General features: G+C 35.9%; 1 long non-coding RNA gene across 1 annotated transcript in view; it reads right to left on the reverse strand.

Annotated features, from left to right (window-relative positions):
• Positions 1–234: 234 nt before the first annotated feature.
• Positions 235–12,072, reverse strand: part of LOC130543305 (uncharacterized) — a 46,063-nt gene continuing 34,225 nt past the window's right edge. Inside the window, exon 2 of the long non-coding RNA XR_008958558.1 lies at positions 235–312. This is a non-coding gene — a long non-coding RNA (uncharacterized LOC130543305). The remainder of the gene's footprint in view (positions 313–12,072) is intronic.

The raw sequence follows: 12,072 nt of genomic DNA on the forward strand, positions 1-12,072 counted from the left end.
GTCAACTCTGCTCACACTTCATTGGCTAGAACTCGGGAAATGTCCACACAAAAGAGCAAGAGAGATAAGAAACCTTTACCTCTGGGATCAAGAGGTAGAGAACAAGTGCATTGTTGAGCAGCTGGTAATTTCTGCACAAACCACCTTTCTCTTGATACATATCTATGTGTGCACTCTTCCCACAGGTGATATATACTTTCCCCAAAAGAGACAATCCAAGGTTTTATTCACTTACCATAGATAGCTGAAAATCCTGGATCTCTGGATATTGAGTAGTCTTCTCCATCGTTGCTGGATCTAGTTGCTGTGGTCCTGCAAAATACGATATAAAGGACAAAATAATCAGTCCTGTGTATGTTATCAGTGGTAGAACAACAATATAACCATAATAGAAAACTTACATTTTGGAAAGGGAAAACATAGGGCACACAGCTGCTAATAATAAACCATGCTGCTGGCTAGGCCCTGTAAGGCACTCCCTCCTCAAATTCACTCATTCTGACCTGCTGTGGAGAAAGTTACTTTATTAGACACACATTCCTGACCAAAGGGAATTTCCTTGCTTACTGTTCTCTCACATATGAGAATTTGCCCTCTGAGAGACACTTAACTTGTTCATTACTTAGGGAAACTATACATCTTGCACACGCTATGCTATTTCCTTCTTGTGGGAGTCTAAGGATTGTTTCGAATCTTTTTTTTTTTTCCAGTCCTAGACACCCTTAGGAAAAAATAGTATAGTAAGGACAAGGTCTTAAGAAATCAGGGATTTTCATAAACTCTGTAATTATTAAGAGAGCATGATGTCAATGAAAGATGACCAATGAAACAAAAACACACAAAAACATGTATCATTGATAAACGGCAAAAACATGATATATCTTTTTTAAAGATTTTATTTATTTATTTGTGAGAGAGAGAGCATGAGGAGGGGGAGTGGCAGACAGAGGGAGAAGCCAGGGTCCCTGCTGAGCAAGAAGCCCAATGCAGAACTCAATCCCAGGACCCTGGGATCATGACCTGAGCCAAAGGCAGATGCATAACCTTTTGAGTCACCTAGGCATCCCAAAAAATGACATTTTAAATCAATGGGAACCTAGGTTCTATTTAAAAAATAGTGCTAGGGCGCCTGGGTGGCATGGCGGTTAAGCGTCTGCCTTCGGCTCAGGGCGTGATCCCGGCGTTATGGGATCGAGTCCCACATCAGGCTCCTCCACTATGAGCCTGCTTCTTCCTCTCCCACTCCCCCTGCTTGTGTTCCCTCTCTCGCTGGCTGTCTCTATCTCTGTCAAATAAATAAATAAAATCTTTAAAAATAATAATAAAATAAAATAAAAAATAAAAAATAAAAAATAAAAAATAAAAAATAGTGCTAAAAAAATATCCATATGGTTTGGGGAGTGGTTTCACAGCTGTTAAAATCAGACACACATATTCATAAACACATACATACATGTGAATATAACTTTGGATATTATGGTAATATATGAAAAATTAAAAAGAAAAAGAAAAGAAAATACCAGCTATTTTATTATCATAAACTTCATCCTAAAAACTGACACGTGGAGTACAAGAGGGTCCCAGTTTCTAGTTCCTGATGTACAGAGCTTGGAAGTCACCAGTCCATCCTAAAAACAAGTAAAATGCTTAACAGACTGAAAAGCCAACAACTCTTCTTGGATCCATAAGAAAGGAGAGGACACAGGGCAAACTGCTCACCCACAAATTAGACAAACAAACAAATACAGAAATCTTAGCTTACGAGAGCAGAGACTCACATGCAGGAAACTGCTGCAAGAACCCAGGGCCAGGTAGGGGCGCCTGGGTGGCACAGCGGTTAAGCGTCTGCCTTCGGCTCAGGGTGTGATCCCAGCGTTATGGGATCGAGCCCCACATCAGGCTCTTCCGCTATGAGCCTGCTTCTTCCTCTCCCACTCCCCCTGCTTGTGTTCCCTCTCTCGCTGGCTGTCTCTATCTCTGTCGAATAAATAAATAAAATCTTTAAAAAAATAAATAAATAAAAAAGAACCCAGGGCCAGGTAAGAAAAACTGAACTACTGATGAATTACTGGAGGCTCAGTGCAAACAACTCTGAAAGTTAAAAACTCCAGGGGGGCACAGTCATAATGGTATTCCACAATATTGTGAGATTTACCTCCAACAGCCTGACCAAATTCCCACAATAAATGGAGAAATATCTCCCAGGGCTTCCCGCAGGAGAAGGAAAAAAGAAGCCATTTTTATTTAGTTATTTGTTTATTTTTTATTGTGGTAAAATATATATCTAGCCCAAAATTTGTGATTTCTATTAACCATCTTGAAGTGTACAATTCAGCATACTAATCACATTCATATTGTTGTGCAACCATCACACTGTTTCCAAAACTTTTTCTTCTAGGGATGTGGTCATTTTTTAATTTTTTTTTTATTTTCCATACTTTTCCTTGAATTTTTTTGGTTTCAAATTTATTTAAATTCTAGTTAGTTAAGATATAATGTAGTATTGACTTCAGGAGTAGAATTTAGTGATTCATCACTTACATATAACACCCAGTGCTCAACACAACAAGTGCCCTCCTTAATACCCCTCACCCATTTAGCCCATCCACCACCCACCACCACCCTTCCATCAACCCTCAGTTTGTTCTCTTAGTATAGTTAAGAGTCTCTTATGGTTTGCTTCCCTCTCAACTAATCTTCAACAAAGTAGGAAAGAATATCCAATGGGAAAAAGACAACCTCTTCAACAAATGGTGTTGGGAAAACTGGAGAGCAACATGCAGAAGAGTGAAACTGGAGCACTTTCTTACATCATACACAGAAATAAATTCAAAATATATTAAAGACCCAAATATGAGACAGGAAACCATCAAAATCCTAAAGAAGCCATTTTCAAATACTCCAGAGCATGCTGTGCTTCTTAACAAGGCCTGCCCTCATGTGAAACTACTTAACCAGAGCTAACCCTACTGGCGTATTATCAGAGCATAACTGGCCTAGGGAAGGGAAATACCCAATACCAACTCACTGTAACCAATCTGTCCCAACGAAAGAAAGAGAAAAGAAATAAGAAACACTTGTGAAGTTACAGTCCAGAGACACAAATCACTGAAAGACCGAGACCCACCTGTAGGACCAGAGAATGAGTCCCCTCTCCTGACAACTCACCATGCATTACTAAAGGCCTATTTATAGTAGTTCCTTTTATTCAATGTATCATGTCTGACTATCAAGAAAAAAATTATAATACAATTATATTGTAATTATAATACAAAACTATATTGTAGTTATTCATTGATCCTGCTTTTATGTTAATTCCTCCTTTCTATTTTCTTTCATAAGGTTTATTGCTCTTTTCTATCATCTTGAGATGAAAACATAGCTCACTTATTCTCAACTTTCATTCTTTTACAATGTATGTGCTTTAGGCTCTAGGTATTCAGTTAACTGCTGCATTAGCTGCATTTCATAAAGTTTGAAGGGACAGAGCAAGCATCAGAACCAGACATGGCGGAGATGTTGGGATGTCAGACCAGGAATTTAAAACAACTATAATTTATATGCTAAGAGTTTTAATGGATGAAGTATATGCAATGTCCAAGAAAAATGCACAAGGAGGAAGACAGATGGAAATCCTAACAAAGGACAAAAAAGAGATGCTACAGATTTAAAAAGTTGTAACAGAAATGAAGCATGCCTTTGATGGGCTTATTAGTAGATTGGACACAGCTGAAGAAAGACTCTCTGGTCTAGAACATGTATCAATAGAATGCTCAAAAACTGAAAAGCAGAGACTAAAAAGACTGAAAAAGAAGAACAGAAAACCTAAGGACTATAGAACAACTACAAAAAGTGTAACATACACATAATGGGAACACCAGAAGGAAAGTAAAGAGAGAAAGGAACGGAAGAAATATTTGAAACAATAATGACTAAGAATTTCCCCAAATTAATGTCAGACACCAAACCCCATATCCAGAAGCTCAGAGAACACCAAACATGATAAATGCCAAAAAACTACACCTAAGAATATCATTTTCAAATTACAGAAAATCAAAGATAAAGAAAAGAAACAGGAAAGAAATCTTACCTATCGAGAAATAAAAAAGAATTACATTCAACTTCTCAGAAACCATGCAAGAAAGAATAGAGTGGAGTGAATATTTAGTTTTGAGAGAAAAAAAGTTACCAACCTAGAATTCTGTACCTTGTGAAATTATCCGTGAAAAATGAAGGAGAAATAAAGATACTCTCAAACAAAAATTGAGGGTATCTGTTGCAAGTAGAAATGTTAAAAGAAGTTCTTTAGAGAGAAGGAAAACAATATAGGTCAGAAACTTGGATTTATATGACAAAGTAAGAGCACCAAAGAAGGAATAAGTGAAGGTAAAACTGAACATACTCTTAACCATATGATCCAGCAATTACATTCCTGTGTATTTATCCAAGGAAGCTGAAAATATATGTCCACACAAATACCTGCACATCGACGTTTATAGCAGCTTTCTTCATAATTGTGAAATAATGGAAGCAATCAAGATATTCTTCATTAGGTAAATGGATAAACTATAGTGTATCCAGACAATGAAATATTATTCGGCCCTAAAAAGAAATGAGCTATCAAGCCATGAGAGACATGGAGTAAACTTAAATATATATTACTAAGTGAAATAAGTCAATCTGAAAAGGCTATATACTGTATGATTCCAACTATACAACATTCTAGAAAAAGGACAAAAAACTATACAGACAATAAAATATCAGTATTTGCCAGGGCTGGGAAGAAGGAGAGTATAAATAAGTGGAGCACAGAGGATTTTTAGGGCAATGAAAATACTCTGTATGACATTATAACATATTTCATTATGCATTTATCCAAACCCATTGGATGTACAACACCAAGAGTGACCCCTAATGTAAAGTGTGGACTTTGGGTAATTATGATGTGCCAATGTACTTTCATTCTTGATTTAAAAATTGAGCATTTCGATGAATGATATTGATAGTAGGGGAAGCTATTCGTCTGTGGGGGCAAGAGATAAATGAGAAATCTCTGTACCTCTCTCTTAATTTTGTTACGAACCTAAAATTGCTCTTAAAAAATAAACTTTCATTTTTTCTAAAAAGAGCAAATAAGCAAAAACATACAAAAAAGGAGGATTACATAAAAACTCATGGTTAAATTTAGGTGCAAAAATTTTAAGCAAAAAGCAAGCAAACTGAATCAATCAAGATTTTAAAAAAAGATAAAAGAGACATGACAAAATTGAAATTATTCTGGGAATGAAAGTGTGGTTTTATATTTTTAAAAATCAATACAATACATCACATCAGCATATTAATGGAGAAAAATTATATGGTCCCCTCAAAAGATACGCTAATAAAATTAAACATCCATCTATGATTTTTTAAAAAGGAAAACTCTTGGCAAATTAAAGTAAGAAATTAACTCCCTAAATTTAATAAAAACATGCAAAATAAACAACTTACAGATAAAAACATAATTAAGACATTTTCTTTAAAATCAAGGAAAAGATAAGGGAGCTTGCAGTTCTCATTTCTTATTAGAAGTGTACAGGAGTTTAAGTTACTGCAGTAGGCAAGAAAAATAAATAATGTTTAAGAATTGGGGGGAAAACCTAGACTCTTACTCAAAGATAACAGGATAGGCTATATCAAAAATGCAAATGAAATTATAGAAAAAAATTATATGATTAGCACAAGATTCATAAAGCTTCCTAAGCACAAATCAATATATAATCAACACCATCCACAGAACAAAATGACCTCCTACAAATAAAGTTTTTAAAATTCAATGGGAAAATGAGCAGTGTATGAACAAGTTCTTATAAAGTAATATAAAGGGCTAGTATATATATACACACCCATATATATTTTACATATATGAATATATATACACATATATTAAATATATATATAATATAAAATGCTCAAATGTACCAATCATCAAAGAAAATGCAAATAAATCAATAGGATTTTTTTTCACATATGGACTGACAATATAATTAAGGCCATGTATTAGGAAGAATCTGCGGAAATGAGTATTCTTACACATATTTGATGAAAAGGTCCATTAGTAATATCTATCTGAGGGACAAGTAGATGGTACTTCATAAAATTAAAATGTCCATAAATTTAGACAAAGCAATTCAAATTTCTGGCAATCTATCCCACACTAACATTCACATAGAAGCACAGAGATATAATCATTCATTCATTCAGTCAGTTGGTCAGTAATGACTTATTAAGCACCTCTGTATAGTAGGAACTATTTAGGCACTACAGAATTATCAGAGAATAAGAGAGACAAGAATTACTCTATTATTCCAGAAATCTTACCTTCTAGAAGGATGGGGTATTAACAAATCAACCAATAAAGAACACAACTACTAGTGAGCATGAAAGAAATAAAAGAGGGTGCCTCGATGGCACAGTTCTGTTAGGCCTCCACCTCTTAGCTTCCAGTCAGGTCATGATCTCAGGGTCAGGAGACAGAGCCCGCATTGGGCTCCATGCCCAGTGCAGAGCCTGCTTGAGATTCTCTCCCCCTCTGCCGCCCCCCCTCCAGCCCCGGCTCATGCTCTCCCTCCCTCTCTCTCTCCAAAAAAGAAAAATATAATATATATATAATATAATAATAATAATAAATCTTTTAAAAAGAAAGAAAAGAAATAATAGTAGGGAGTTCTCCTTTTCTGAGGCATTAATAAATGTATTGATGAGGGAGGCAACATCATCTGTGAAGAGCTTTACGGCAATTGTCCTGTGAGGGATACTGCGAGGAAATTGGGTTCACTGTTTCTGATGGGAAAAATGGAATCCCAGTGTAATATAGGTCAGATGAAGAAGGCATATGAATTAATACAAAGCCACAAGGGTGATGAGAGTATATTGACTTGTAGGAAACTGAAGTAGTGGATATTTTAGTATGATATCCGTAGAATACAATAAACGAGCAACCTTTATGAGCTTGACATTAATAAAGAAAATAAAGTCCTGCAGATAAAAAATTAACACAGTAGATTAGCAAATATATGGCCTTGGGTCAATTCATAGATCATGAGTCCTTTGATTAATGAATAGAGAGGCTTTGGGGAAGACCCCTGCAATGGTGCTTATAGCTATGTTAAAGGAACAGGTGTGCAAGCCTTCTCCAGAGAGATATGCAGCCATTTATTTGGGTGCCTTATAATTGGATACAGATAAATACCCAAATCTCCAAAGGTTTGTTAAATATGGGCTCTGAATTAACACTGAAGTTCAGAATACAAATACATCTCAGGCCCAATTGCCAGAATGGGAGGTTAAATGACAGAATCTTCATATATGTCTCCCAGTGGATCCTATGGATCTACAACCAAGCCTGTGGTTATTTTTTCAGTTCCTGAATGCAAAGTTAGAATCCTTACATTGACTCCCCACTATGAGGGTCATAAAAACTAAAAGGAAACTCTTGGAAGTGTCTCCTATATACAAATAGAAGATAAAAAAACAATACTACATCTGTAATAAAACTGAAGATTTTTACTACAGTTTGAAAATTTGAAAGTTGTAAGGCTAGTGACTCCTATCCTATCCATTTTTACTTTGTTTGTTTGACAGTGGAAAAGCCTCTTAGATGTTAGAAAATACCTGCAGATTACTATTCAAGTGATTAGGTTGTACAGTTCCAACAATATTGGAAGTGTACATGGGCAATGACGATGGTACATGGAGTATCTGTTAAGTCTCAATAGGAGAATTACATTAAAGACTCATTAGTTTTAGAGTAAAGCAATGTCCTCATCTGCAAAAATCATTCTACTTTTGAGAAGCAACACCTGGCAATTTACTGGGTTCTGGTAAAGACTTCTAATTAAAGAACATCAAGGAAATATACAACATGAATTGCCCATCATGAACTTGTATTTACTCCATGATTAAATGGAAATGGTATGTATGAGACTGAGTCCAACAACATCAAGAACACAATTAAATTGCATGACCTGCTGGCTCAGAAGGGATTCCCTGAGACCAGCTAGCAGGAGATGAAAGTGCAGACCTGATTTGTGGAACTTGGAAGGACACAGGATTACTGCATTACTGAGAACTACCAATAAGGAAAATCCCACAGAGTGTATAATTTCAGGCAGTATATCTGGCTGTCCACTCTTCCTAGAAGAAAATAAGTTTTGACATTCACACTCATGGGCAAGAGCTGAGGTTGGCTGCTGGCCATTCAATTGGAAAGGGAAAGTTTGAAAAGTGGGAATAAGCAGGTCTAAAGGAGAAGCATGCATGAAACTTTCAGAATGGACAGAATATGAAGATAGTTGTGAATGGCCATGCAAAGTTCAGGAGTCCTCAACATCACCCTTACTTCTGACATGGATTTTAAGTTTGGGGAGTCCCAAGAGCACTCTTAGGTTCCATATTCACCAGAAGAACCGACAGAACTCATAAAAAGCATTATACTCACAGATACAGTTTATTACAGCAAAATTGTACATACTACTATCAACAAGGTCCAGGAGTCACCAAGCATAAGCTTCCATTCGTTCTCTCCCAGAGAAGTTATTCATACAGTGTCCTTTTTTTTTGTTTTTAAACAACGTATGACACTATGCATTGAGTAGTGCCAAACAGGGAAGCTTACCTGGGCCTTTGTGTTTACTGTGCATGCCAGGTACAATTCCAACTGTTTTAAAAATAAAAAGTAAAAACACGTTCACTTGTCCCACATAACCACCTGATAAGGTAGTATCATTTTTATCCCCACTTTACAATTATGGAAACTGAAGCATACAAAAATAACCTGATCAAGGTCCCAGGTAGTAGAGACAGAATTATAAACCCATGCCATCTAGCTAAAAAAAAAAAAAACCAAAACCCTTCTCTTAACTACTGTGGTATGCTGACTGAATTACTGGAGCGCTGTTCTTATTTTCTTGCAATAGGCTTAACTTCCTGGAACTACTCTGACAGACTCTTTCATTTTAGAAGAAACCTCTGCTTTATATTTATTTAACTTAAAAGTTCAAGAGATTCCTCTTTTTGTGAAAGGCAGAATGGTGGGGAGGGGGGTGGTGGATGAGAGAAAGTTGGCCCCATGGTGCTTTTTACATTGCAACCTTTAGAGAAAATATTGGCTGATTTAAAATGGAAATACACAAAAGCACCCATTGTCTAGACTTGAGGTTTTAAAAAATTACTGTTTTTTCTCATTTAGCTGAAGAAAGTATAACACAGCAGTTAAATTTAAGTATCTACAAAATGCCCCAATTCCACTAAATAATAATAATTTTAATGATTACTTCACTAAGTTTTCTGAATATAACATTATTTGTCTTAAAAATTCCCACTAGCCAGTGAAATATTTTTCATTCACAGTACTTGAGTGATCTGTCCTTTGAATAATAGTAAATATGGCTCACATTTATTTTAAAATGTCAGAAAACAGTCCAGTTGACAATATTAATAGAGTAGAAAAGCCATGATCACAGAAGCTTTACCGTCAAACATGACAACTTCCTAAATTACTTGTCAAAGTTGACCTGCACACAAGCTTAGATGAACTAAATAAGTTAGGCAAGTTAACAGTGAGTGTAAAAGTGAGATAAATCTCAGAATTTCAATGATACTTATCACTATACATACCTTGGAGTAGAGAAAATAGAGGAAAAGCTTCCTGTAACCATCTAAGAATGAAAAGTATATTTAAAGCAAGTTCAGAGAAAGGAGACTTTTAGCACATATTTAATACCTTCATTCAAACAATACAACAGTGATTTATTTTACCATCAATGAGAAAGAAACTTAACAATGATGTCAAATAAATACTGTTTATGATAAAATCAAACTATAAAGATGGCATTTACAATTAGGAATATTAACTTCTCTTCTAAGTTCAAACTTTAATTCCTGAAACCTAGGACTAGAAAATAAATAAGGAATAGTTTCATGAGATAATCCATCACCCAAATGCATTATTATTGTTCAGCATATTTTAAATGCAAAAAGAAAGTAATTCTTAAAACTTAAATAATATTTCATGAACTGTATTAAGGATAAATTCTGAAGGTAGAGATCAGAAATTAGTTTATTATCATACTTAATAGTTACTGAAGACTTATAATGTGCTGGACACTCCTGTCGTCTTATATGAATTATTCACTTATTAATCACAATAAACCTATGACAAGGTCCTATTTCTCATTCTACATTTTTAGATGTGAAAATTGGGGATCAGAAAATATAAGAATTTGCTCACGGTGGCAAATGTAGAGTCAAGATTAAAACACAGATGTTTCACCCTGCATTTTTAAGCACCAACACAAGGAAGACTTTGATGTTAAAGATTTTAAATTATTGGTTTTTTGTTTTGACAAAATTATCCAAACATATTCGCAGTCTGCAAATCCATCAAGTGTCTACAGAAGTTTTATAATAGGGGCGCCTGGATGGCTCAGTCAGTTAAGCATCTGCGTTAGACGCAGATCATGATCCCAGGGTCCTAGGATAGAGCCCCACATTGGGCTCCCTGCTCTGCAGTGAGTCTGCTTCTCCCTCTCCCTCTCCCTCTGCCTGCCCCTACCCTGGCTTGTGCACTCCCTTTTTAAAATCTTTTAAAAAAAAGAAGTTTTATAATAAATTTTGAATTTGCCTTGAATCATTCTTCCTAAAATATTTATTAAAAAGTTAGGGCAATTTGGGGCGCCTGGGTGGCACAGCGGTTAAGCGTCTGCCTTCGGCTCAGGGCGTAATCCCAGCGTTCTGGGATCGAGCCCCACATCAGGCTCCTCTGCTATGAGCCTGCTTCTTCCTCTCTCACTCCCCCTGCTTGTGTTCCCTCTCTCGCTGGCTGTCTCTATCTCTGTCTAATAAATAAATAAAATCTTTAAAAAAAAAAAAAGTTAGGGCAATTCTTTCATTATATGATGAAGACTAATTTTTATGCCAGAAGAGATCTTGTACGTGTTAATATACGTCAAGAAGCTAAGCATCGTGTGTCGTGAGAACACATACTTGAGTTTATCCAGACACAGCAGAAATTGAGCATGCAATAAACCACAGAAAAAGAAGTCAGGAAAAAAAAAACTTAAAAGTACTGGCAAATTCAGATTTCTTCCCATTGTCTCCTGTGAAGTACATTTCTGAGACACTGCAGGATCATTTTAGCCCTGCATTTTCTGCTTCTGTAATAGTTATTATGCACATTAATTAAGCAAGAAGTCTAGATTTCCTCTTGGTATAAAAAGAATTTACTGGCAGCAGAGAAAACTGGCACTTCTCATAGCTGCAAGATAGCTGTGCTATAGACCCACAAGGTCTACAGTCAGAGAAAAATAAAGCAAAGTAAATTGCTGCCATTTCCTGAGCATCACCTAACACCTATGACATAGTGTATCAGCTATTTTAAAACATTGTTTCATTTAGCGCTACAGAAATTCCTGTGCATACCTAAGTGTACTAGATGGCTATAATTTTCCAGCGCTAGAGGAAATTTTAATTTATAAACAATTCTGAGTCAGAAGACATATTATCTACTTACTGCTTATTTCCTTCCAATGCCTCAATCTAGAGCTTTGCCTGGCACTAATAGTATAATGTTCTTAGTGCACTAAGAACTTGTTTCAGTATATTAAATCCTTAAAGGTATCAGCACTTTACGTATGGTCTTTAGCCTTTATTTTTTTATTTTATTTTATTTTATTTTATTTTATTTTATTTTATTTTATTTTTATTTTTTTTTTAAGATTTTATTTATTTATTTGACAGAGATAGAGACAGCCAGCGAGAGAGGGAACACAGCAGGGGGAGAGGGAGAGGAAGAAGCAGGCTCCCAGCGGAGGAGCCTGATGCGGGGCTCGATCCCAGAACACTGGGATCACGCCCTGAGCCGAAGGCAGACGCTTCACGACTGCGCCACCCAGGCGCCCCATGGTCATTAGCCTTTAATTCCTCAATTATGATAATAATGAACAAGAAGCCATAGCTTAGATTCTTTTTCAAGAAAATTAAGATAAAATATATTGGTAAAGACCTTAGTTATGTATTTTTTTAAATTGCTTT

Source organism: Ursus arctos, unplaced genomic scaffold (genome assembly GCF_023065955.2).
Source record: "Ursus arctos isolate Adak ecotype North America unplaced genomic scaffold, UrsArc2.0 scaffold_11, whole genome shotgun sequence".
NCBI classification, from domain to species: domain Eukaryota; kingdom Metazoa; phylum Chordata; class Mammalia; order Carnivora; family Ursidae; genus Ursus; species Ursus arctos.